Here is a 10608-nt window from a genome sequence, read left to right as displayed (position 1 = left end):
GACCATCACTGCCTCAGCCAGTTGTGAACCCAAGCCTACTCTAGATCTAGCTTCCACCTACATGAGTGTGTCTACACTAGTGGACGGTGCAAGTGATGACTCCTCCTCTGACGATAATTCTGGTTCCTCTTCAGAGGCCATCGGGGGGCCCTCACAGCCCAGCTGTATCCTCAGGGGCCGTTCAATCAGGAACCCACCGAGTGTTGGCACTCCTCAGAAACGTTGTCCCATTTCCCCACAATTTCTCCACACAATTTGGCGTCAACACTTTGGGCACAATTCAACTAAAAGAGAACAAAGTCCCATAGCGAGCGCGTTTAGACACTTGTTTAAATATATGCTATAAAACGGCGCCTGCATTAGGTAAGAGGCCTAAGTGGGGAACACATGGCCGAGGCTGCACATAGCCCAATTCTGTGCACTGAGGAGCTCCGCCTGCATTTTTAAATGGCGACACGATCTCTGCGAGGTCTCTGACATGACCCCTAACCCCAGCCCAAACGCACTATGGGAGGGCCCCTGCTCCCCCTGCACCCCCCCAAAATACTTGTGCAGGGTACTACCAGCCTGATCACCAGTGTACAGAAAATGTCAGCTTGGCATATTGGCAGTGCCAACTTGGCAGTACCAGGGTGCCCAGATGGTACCAGGGTATCACCTTGATCAAAGGGCATGCACCTGGGGCCTCCAAACCCCTGGGAGACCCCACGGGTACCGTTCCATCTGGTCCCTGTTAGTGGGCACCAGTGCTGAATGGCATCTCCCAAATCTCCAGTGAAGGGGATAGATCCCAAACACTCAGGTAACTCAGGAACCTGCACATTAAAGTGAGACGAGCTGCCTCGCTTTAATATACAGATTTGCTAAAAAGTGATCACAATGAGCGGGATTTACATCTCAATGTCTAGCGAGGTTGTGTTAGATCAGGGGTGGGCAAACTTTTCCGTGCAAGGGCCGCATTCAGAAATTCACAATTCACAAAGGGCCGCATAGTATATTAAGTAAAATAATTACTTCACCTGGTTATGATTCTGGGCGCCTCATATAGAACATAGAACAGTACAGCACAGAACAGGCCCTTCGGCCCTCGACGTTGTGCCAAGCAATGATCACCCTACTCAAGTCAACGTATCCACCCTATGCCAGTAAGTAACCCAACAGCCCCCCCCACCCATTAACCTTTAAAAAAAAATTTAAAAAAAAAAAAAAAAAATTTTTTTTAAAAAAAAATTTTTTTTTTTTTTTTTTTAATGACTTGGTGGGCCGCAGAAATACCTTTGGCGGGCCGCATGCGGCCCGCGGGCCGTAGTTTGCCCACCCCTGTGTTAGATCTTATAAGGCATTGGGAGCTAGGTAGATCCCGGGAGCGGGGTCTCCTGGCTTCTATCAGCCACGCTGACACCATGTCGAGCTGCATTTCGGGCAAAGCATGGCCGTTGGATTATGCTCATAGTCTCCCAAATGGAGAATTTCACCCGATATGTTATTTTAAACTACCTGAGGGCTTGGCTGAGCCCAATAAACTGCAGTCATCAGATTTGTCACTGTCTGTGCAGTGTCTGCACGTTCTCCCCGTGTCTGCAAGAGTTTCCTCCGGGTGTTCCGGTTTCCTCCCACAGTCCAAAGGTGTGCAGGTTAGGTGGATTGGCCATGCTAAATTGCCCTTAGTCCAAAAAAAGGGTGAAGGTATGGGCTTAAGTAGGGTGGTCTTTCAAGGGCCGGTTCAGACTCGATGGGCCGAATGGCCATCTTCGGCACTGTAAATTCTATGGCCGAGATTCTCCAAAATTGCGGCCAAATGCTGACGGCGGCATAAACGCCAGTGTCAACGGGCCTCTTGGCCCAGTGATTCTGTCGCCCACAGGGGGCCAGCATGGCGCTGGAGTGCTCCGCACTGCTTCAGTTGCCATACGGGTCAGCGGCTGCGCGCGGCGGCCGCTCCACACAACATAGCGGAGCCACAGAGCGGGCCGGCGTGGAGTTAGGTAGGCCCCCCCCCCCAAATTGTGTGCCTGCTGATCAGTGGCCCCCGATCGCGAGCCTGGCCATCGTGGGGCCCCCCCCAGAGATAGCCCTCTGCCCCCCACCAGGACGGCCACCTTAGCTGCAGTGCCGAGCTCCTGCCAGATGAAACCATACGTGAAGCATGGTGGTGGAAACTCAGCCAGTCGACCGCGAAGAATCGCCACGCGGGCCTCTTTCAATGACCCCCGACCGGTGCTGCGTCGACTGCGCGTGCGCCTGGCGCCGATTCTCCGGTCGCCTGAGAATCGGGTCCTGGCGTCGGACCCGATCGCAGGTCTGAGGCCCCATTCTCCGCCCCCACGCTGAGCTCCATTTTGGTGCGGAGGCTCGGAAAATCTCGGCCCATGATTTTATGATTCTATGGTAACAAGTAGCATTTTTTATTATGTACAGTATCATTAATAAACTGAGAGAAAAATGTAATTTATTACCTCATACTCCTCTCATAACTCCCCCGCCCTTTCCAACTACCCCCACTGTCTTCCAGTTTGTTTCTTTCTCAGGGTTACGCTTTCAGTTGGGCACCTTCTTTTCCTTCAGCTTGTAATGATCTTTTCTGCAGACTCACAAAGACAGCAGGCAACTGGCAGCGAGAGAGGGAGAAAATGCAGCTCCTCTTCCTTCCTCTAACAAAGTTATCTACTTTCACTGTAGATATTCCTGTGCTTTCTCCCTTGACTCTTTTGGAGTCTAGAAATCTCTTCTTGATTGCTTCTTGAGTATATTCGTCTTGAGTATATTCCGTGACATGGCATCCACAGCCTTCTGTGGTAGAGAATTCCACAGGTTCACAACCGCCTGCAAGAACAGGTTTCTTCCTCATCTTAGTCCTAAATGGCTTACCTCAAAGCCTGAGACTGTGACCCCTTGTTCCAGATCTCCCAGCCAGAGGAAACAACATCCCTGGATCCAATCTGTCCAGCCCTGTCAGAATTTTATATGTTTCAATGAGATTCCCTCTCATTCTTATAAATTCCAGTGACTACAGGCCCAGTCAACCCAATTTCTCCTTTTACGACAATCCTGCCACATCAGAAAGTTTTGCTGCACTCCCTCCATGGCAAATGTTTCCTTTCTTGGATAAGGAGACCAAAATTGCAAACAATACCCCAGTTGTGGTCTCAACAAGACCCTACATAGCTGAATAAGACATCTTTGATCCTGTTCTCAAGTCCTCTTGCAATGAAGGCCAACATACCGTTTGCCTTCCTATCTGCTTACTGTACTTGCATGCTTGCCTTCAGTGACTGGTGTATGAGAACACCCAATTCCCTTTATCGATAAACATTTCCCAATCCATCACCATTTAAATAATATTCCAAATATCATGGAATCCCTGCAGTGCAGAAGGAGACCATTAGGCCCATCGAGTCTGCACTGACCCTCCAAAACAGCACTCTACCGAGGCCCACTCAACCACCCTATCCCCATAATCCCACCTAACCTTTGGATACTAAGGGGATATTTAGCATGGCCAATCTGCCTAACCTGCACATCTTTGGATGATGGGAGGAAATCGGTATTCCTGGAGGAAACCCACGCAGACATGGGGAGAATGTGCAAATTTCACACAGACACTCACCCAAGGTGGGAATCGAACCCGGGTACTTGCTGCTGTGCTGTAGCAGTGCTAAGCACTGTGTCACCATATATAATAGATAACTCTTTCAAAAAGTCAACCTCGGCATCATGAATGTCCAGACTGTGCAGTAAGATTCTATAATTTTATGGGGGGGGGGGGGGGGGGTGATTCTATCCCTCCTCAGCTGGTTTCTACTGAGGAAGTTAAATCCCCCTGTTTGCTTCCCTGCCCTGGAGCCACTAGGAGCTGGATCCCCAGACTTTCACCTGCTCCACCAATGCGGTCTTTTGTTGCCATAGCCACATTGGGATCTGTGATATTTACGAAGAAGTCCAAGTTTGCCACCAGTTCAATGTAACGCTGGAGTACACAAACAGACCTGCTAGGCTGAGTTTCTATGCATTTTCTATCTACTTGTGGAGCAAGGAGGAGCAAGAAAATACACAGGCATAGTCGGCCACTCTGCCATGAGCGCCGCCCCTGTCTCCTCCAGCCCCTAATTATAGAAACCATGGCAGGTCGGAATGACAGCTGATTCCACTCATTTACAGTGAGCAGCCTCTGGGCCGTGAAGAATCGCACCGCTTCCCACTTATGTCCCGGGTGGGTATTCTACTGGTGGCATTTAGCTGAAGCCAGGAGTTTTTTCTGCAGCTTTGAACTGACATCAAAACTCACCTGTCAAAAACTCAGTTAAATCGAGACCTTTATTTCATTTTCATGTCCCTCGTCTAGACTCATTTACCTTCAATCACTGTAGCATTTTCTCTCTTCATGTAGGTTCTTGCTGCGTGTCATGTCTCCAGGATGATCCTTCGCTTCTGACACAGATTGATATGTTCACATGAGTAGTTGCTGATAAGGTGTCTCTGGCACACTGATACTTTGTAACAACTTGCACAAGCAATATGCACATGAAACCTGCCTATCGTATTGATGATGTATCTTTTCTATTAAACCTATTAGGCCCCCCATCATTTCTCTTGACCATCTCGTTTTGATTAGTCACAGAAAGATCTTTCTCCAGCCTGGCCATATACCACATCTGGCAAACACTTCTCCCCAGAAATTAACCCATTTGTCACCTTCAGACGTCACTCCACTGTGTATTCCCAGCATTTTGATTTCTGCTTTCCACCTTTTATTATTTCACTTCCCCATTATACGATCTCCTTTTTTGGTTTGCGTGAGCTTGGATGTGAGTTGGTCTTTGACAAAGGCTTGTTGATGGCTTCCGGGCGACCTGAATATGGTCGTTTTGGTAAGAGGCCGAAGCAATGCAAAGATATCCTACAGCATTGTGATATTGAACATGACTTGCAGGGACAATTCGCAAGACTTCTTTAATGGGGGCAAAAGGGTAAAAAACTACTGTTTTATCTCTGAATTTCTGGACTTCATATAATTTTATGGGGGGTGATTTTATCCCTCCTCAGCTGGATTCTTCTGAGGAAGTTAAATCCCCCTGTTTGCTTCCCTGCCCTGGAGCCACTAGGAGCTGCTCCCCAGACTTTCACCTGCTCCACCAATGGAGTCTATTTTTTGCCATAGCTACATTGGGATCTGACTGTGATATTTACGCAGAAGTCCAAGTTTGCCACCAGTTCAATGTAGCGCTGGAGTGGATCAGTACAAAAACAGACCTGCTAGGCTGAGTTTCTATGCATTTTCATTGAAGCTCAGTCATCAGATCCCTGTCCTATTGAGACCAGCTTGTCCTAAACTGAGTGACAGAGAGAAGTTCCACCTGAAAATCAGCAAGTTACTGCTCCAGTTCCTGAGTTTGTCTCTGCATCAATGATACACATTTTCACCCAGTCTGTTTGGTTCATTTTACGAGACATGTAGCTTAAGACTAATTAATGTTAAATATTTTAAACATTCAATGAATGAGTTCACTGATCTCTTGATACCTTGCTTTAATTTGGTTCTTTACATCTCCTGATTCATTGGAATTTAACTCGCTGCGCATCAGTGGCTTCAACTAAAGCAATATATTGTGGATCTAGAAAATCCAAGAGAAGAAGTGAAAATACTAGAAACAATTAGCGGGCCAGGCAGCATCATTGCTGCGAGTAATCACAGTGAACACAGTTAAAATTTCAGGTTGATGACCATTCATCAGAAGTTAGGAGAGATGAATGGTTTTTAAGCACATCCAAAGCCAGGAAAAATAAATGGGTAGAATGGCAGGGGAAGAAGATAAGTCTTTGATAAGGTGAAATATTAGTTTCAAGCATCTTTAAACTGAAGAAAGAAGAACTTACATTTATATATTGACCTCAGCAAGTCCCAAAGTGCTTTACGGCCAATTAAATTTGTTTGAAGTGTGATCACTTTTGTAATGTTGGAAATTACCTTCTGGGATGTGGAGTAAAGTAGCTCAGAAAATTAAATGCAGAAGTAAACAGCAGAGCAGTCCAACCTTTGAGTAAGGTCATGGGTTCAAAGTCAGGCCCAGAAATTTGAACATGTCATCTAGGTTGGCATGCAGTGCAGAGTGCTACCAGGGGTGTTGGCTTTCGAATGAGATATTAAACAATGCTCCAATACTCTCTCAGGTGCCAACAAAATATTTTCCATGGTACTCTGTGAAAAAAGCTAGGTTCTCCTGGTGGACTGGGCAGCATTCTTCCCTTATCCTAGAACACAATTTCTGTCCTTTATCTCAGTACTATTTATAGGGCATTGCTATGTGCAAATTTGCTACTGAATTCACCTACATTACAACTGTTAGTACATGTCAAAATTACTCCACTAGCTGCAATGTTTTGGAAGTTCTTGCACATGTGCAAGGTGCTAGATAAATGTTGGACCATTTGTATTGCAAATTGTGTGGCCATAAGGATTTCAAGCAGCTTTGCAGTGGGGAAAAAATTCCATTGACATGAGAACATGCAGATGCTGGAGGTGCCCAACAGGTCAAGCCAGGAGCCAAAGGAGGCTGATTGGTTAACATTTCAATTGGCCCTTTACAACCCAACGCACGTCTGAGTTCTGAAAGGGGTTTGGTCTGAACATAATTTTCTCTTTCAAATGCTAATTGAACAGCTGTGCATTTTTAAAAATCATTTCTGAATTGCATTTATTCTCACCAATGTTGAAAAACCACACGTTCACCAATATGAAAAAACATTTTATTTCCTGGGCCTTGCAAAAAAAGTTAGGTTAGTAGTTTATCCTCATCCCTTTTAATTTATCTTTCTTGTAGTTTCCGGACAGCTTCCATGATGGTCCTGGATTTTCTGTACCAGCTTCAAGAGCAATTTCCCATGCGTACTGTACCTTTCTTCCATTGAATTTCAAAACTTTTCTAAAAAATTAAGCTTTCAGTTCAGCTTGGCTTAATCTTTTAGTTCCTAAGGTGGGCTACTGCACTTAACATAGACTACACTTCAACATCATTTTTAGTTTCGGGAAATTACGGCCGTGTTTTGGCATGTTTTTCTGTTCACTCATGAATCGCTTTTATTTTAGATGTACCTCATCTTTTCATCTAATTTTTCTAAAATGTTTTGTTGAAAGTGCACCTGGGCAGACACAGTACTCAGAACGCACAGCTGAAATGTACTCCATTTAACATTTTGTGTTAAGACTATTTTTTCTCTCGTTTTTAAGTAGAGGGAACAATATGACCTTTATATAGTACTGAGAAATGAAGGGAATGTCATTCATCACCTTAAATAGGTTATCTGTAATGACCCTCATTAATCAATATCAAGAGTGGTGATAATCCCATTATGCCTGGATCTGTGGCAGAGCCAGTTTATATAGCATTATAGTCCAGGATTATGAAAACTGGTCTTGTAACAAAAAGTGCAGAGCATTTGCAATAGATGGATGTTACAAACCCTCAATCTGACTCCCCACCCCTTGTTAAAAAAAAATCAAAGCCCAATGAAATATATGAAACATTTTGGAACATGCTAGAGGCAAATAACTTAGTACTTCTCTTATTCTTTGCAGATTTTCAGAGTAAGTACCGTGAACTTGAGTTATATTTACAAGAATCAAATTAGGACTATCTTAATGTTGTGAGATTGTAATTCTGTTACCCTGTAAGAGAATCACATTCAAAATATCCACTTACACTCTGGTGCATAGTGACGAACTTTGTATTTTATTTACATCACAGCCATAAGGCATGCTCAGCATGGGCAAAGTATTTCCACTGAACTGGCTGAAGATATGGTCTTGCGCCATTTAGAATGTAAGGATACCTTAATAATCTACTCCTGAAGAACAAAATCCCTAAAAGACAAACTGAATCTCATTATTTTTCAGAGATGCTCCACCTCATTTGCATTATTGAGCTTATTGACCCGTCCAGCTAAGGATTGTGTGATTAAGCAGTGAAATATAGTACACAAAGGAATTAACACAAAGGGCTGAGGTCTCCACTTAGGCTTGCATGTTTTGCTATAAAGTTAATTGTCCAATAAAACTCCACATGAACCATGTAATTTCCTGCTGGTCCGATGAATTATGGGAGGCACCATGGATCTCTGAAAAACTACCATTTCAATTTTACTTATGAACGATGCGCCATTAATACAAAATGGAGCATATATTACTTCTGCGGACAACTGTCTGCTACTGTTTGCTTTCCAGACTGGCAACAGTGTCAGCTTAACACTAGGCTCATCATTCACTCACCATACAAATTCACATTCTGTGCACTTTACTGCGATACAGCAATACGTAATGGAGTCTTTTGTTCTATTGACATGCACTCACCCACACAGGCAAGTCACAGAAAATCTTTTTTTTTAAATCAGGAGTTTGTTTCAATTAGCCAACTTACAGTCCCAGAATGAATGTCCTTTCTGACCTTCAGTCTGAGTTGTTTTTTTTAAAGGGGTAAAAGATTTTAAAAGATTTGACAGTTAAGAGGCCTGACGGTTGTCTTTAGTTTCTGATGGATGGGAGTATCCTAGGGATAAGAAGAGAGCGAAAAAAAGTGGATGGAATTTCCACCGCATGAAAGCTCCACAGACCAGCAGCTCTGCAGGTTTCTTTTACATTGTCACTGAGGTTTGAAAGGATTCACAATGGCCCTGTCTATCCATCTGTGCATGTATGGGTGTGAATGTAATTGAAACTAACAGCTCATTATACAGTATATGTCTTATACGAATAAAATATAGTGAACCATTGGGCTATCAGAAGGGAAAAAAACAGTTCCGTATTGAATTTCATCCTGTCCTGTTCTTTGAAACAAAAACAAACTTATAAAAGATTACCATCATGTTACATTTCTTACCTGTACTGCAGGTTTAGCCATATTCGGCCTGTGCATGCTGAAAAAAAAGTTGCATTTTTTTTAAATTTGAGAAATTCCACTAAAATGCTGTTTTCAATGAAATAATATACAAAAATATCTATGCTGTTCATTTAGTGAAAAATCAATGAGTGTGAACATTTGAAAGATAACTGGTGGGGGGGGGGGGGGTGGATTGTGTAAATTCTGGAATTCAAACCTCAAAGCAAACCTCAAAACAGCCAGTTTTAAACATGAGATTCCCGTGGTCTGTAAAAATCTGTTTCTGGGCAGAGTTTTGAAATCAACTATATTTCCACGGCAACGTATTTCAAGGGAAGCCCAAGGATCATGGCAGGGATTCTTCAAAATCCTGGAGTGGTCTACGCCGGCGGGCGGGGGGGGGGGGGGGGGGGGGGTGGCTCGCATGGCGCCAGATTGCTGCGCGCTGCTCCAGCGGCGAAAGGCGGCCCTGTACGGCTGGCGCGGATCCACGCATGCACGTGATGGCTGTCTCCGTGCCGGCGCATGCGTGTGGTTGCCGTCTCTGCACCGGCGTAGAGCAACATGTTGGGGACCTAACAGCAGGCCCACGCGGAAGGAGGTAGGCCCCCTCCAGATCGCGGCCACCTGCCATTGGAAGCCCCTGATCGTGGGCCTGGACCCCGTGGAGCCCCCCGTCTCCGCTCCCCCCCCCCCCCAGTCAGATTCTCCCCACCCCCCACAGGACGTCCACAGCAGCCGCGGGTCCAAGCTTTAGCTGGGTGGTACCAGGTTTGAACCACGCCGGCGGGACTCGGCGGAACTCGCCGGGAGTTCGGCCTGTCGCCCGCAGAGAATCGCTGCAGGGGCCTCTTTCAGTGGCCCCCGACTGGCGACGCGGTGACGGCATGGATGGTCTCCGGAGAATCGGTGGCCTGGCGTCGGAGTGGCGTGCCGGGAATTTCCTGCGCCCCGCCGATTCTCTGACCCGTCGCGGGCTCGGAGAATCCCGGCCAATGTTTACCATGATGTCTGGGATTGTCTTTTGTCTTTGGAAATGAATGATGAAAGTTTACCAATATTTTTTTTAATGTAAGGGCGAAACTGCTTTAATTATTTTAGTAAAGTATAATAAGAATCAAATGCTTTAATGACTATTAAGAAAGAATTATCGGATAAATGATTTGATGGGGTTATTGGTCTTGTCCTGGTATCTCTCTGTTATCTCTCCAGTTTAACCTCGTCACTCGACCACTCTGGCGCTTCACTGATATATCCACTTGCAGGTGGGATAAGATGGGCTGTCTGTCTTGCTTACACCACAAATACAGCTAGTGTATTTTGAGTGCTTGTGAGACTGCAAGACTCTGGCCATCAAAAAGAGGGAATGGAGAAACTTACTGTTATCATGGTAATATTAGGTTTCTCGAATATGGCTAAATAGTTTCAAACCTGAGGTTGCCTGCCCTTTTAGATGGTTTGGTGCCTTTCAGAGTGGGATATGAATCTCCGCCGTATGACTGCTAACAGCTCAGGGGAATGATCCTTTAACTTTATCACACCACCAATGTTCCGTCTATTTTTTTCTATTGGAGTGCAATGTTGATTTATTTAAATGCACAGCCTCTTTAAATTCTACTTTAAATATTACAGTAACTCAAAGGTGCCAATTTCCATGTGACCTTCCTGGGTGGCATCATAGAAAACGCTCCGGTCTGGTCATGTCATCCATCTGCTGATCAGTGAGTTTAATGTCATG

Source organism: Scyliorhinus canicula, chromosome 6 (genome assembly GCF_902713615.1).
Source record: "Scyliorhinus canicula chromosome 6, sScyCan1.1, whole genome shotgun sequence".
Classification (NCBI taxonomy): domain Eukaryota; kingdom Metazoa; phylum Chordata; class Chondrichthyes; order Carcharhiniformes; family Scyliorhinidae; genus Scyliorhinus; species Scyliorhinus canicula.
This window is presented reverse-complemented; position numbering follows the sequence as displayed.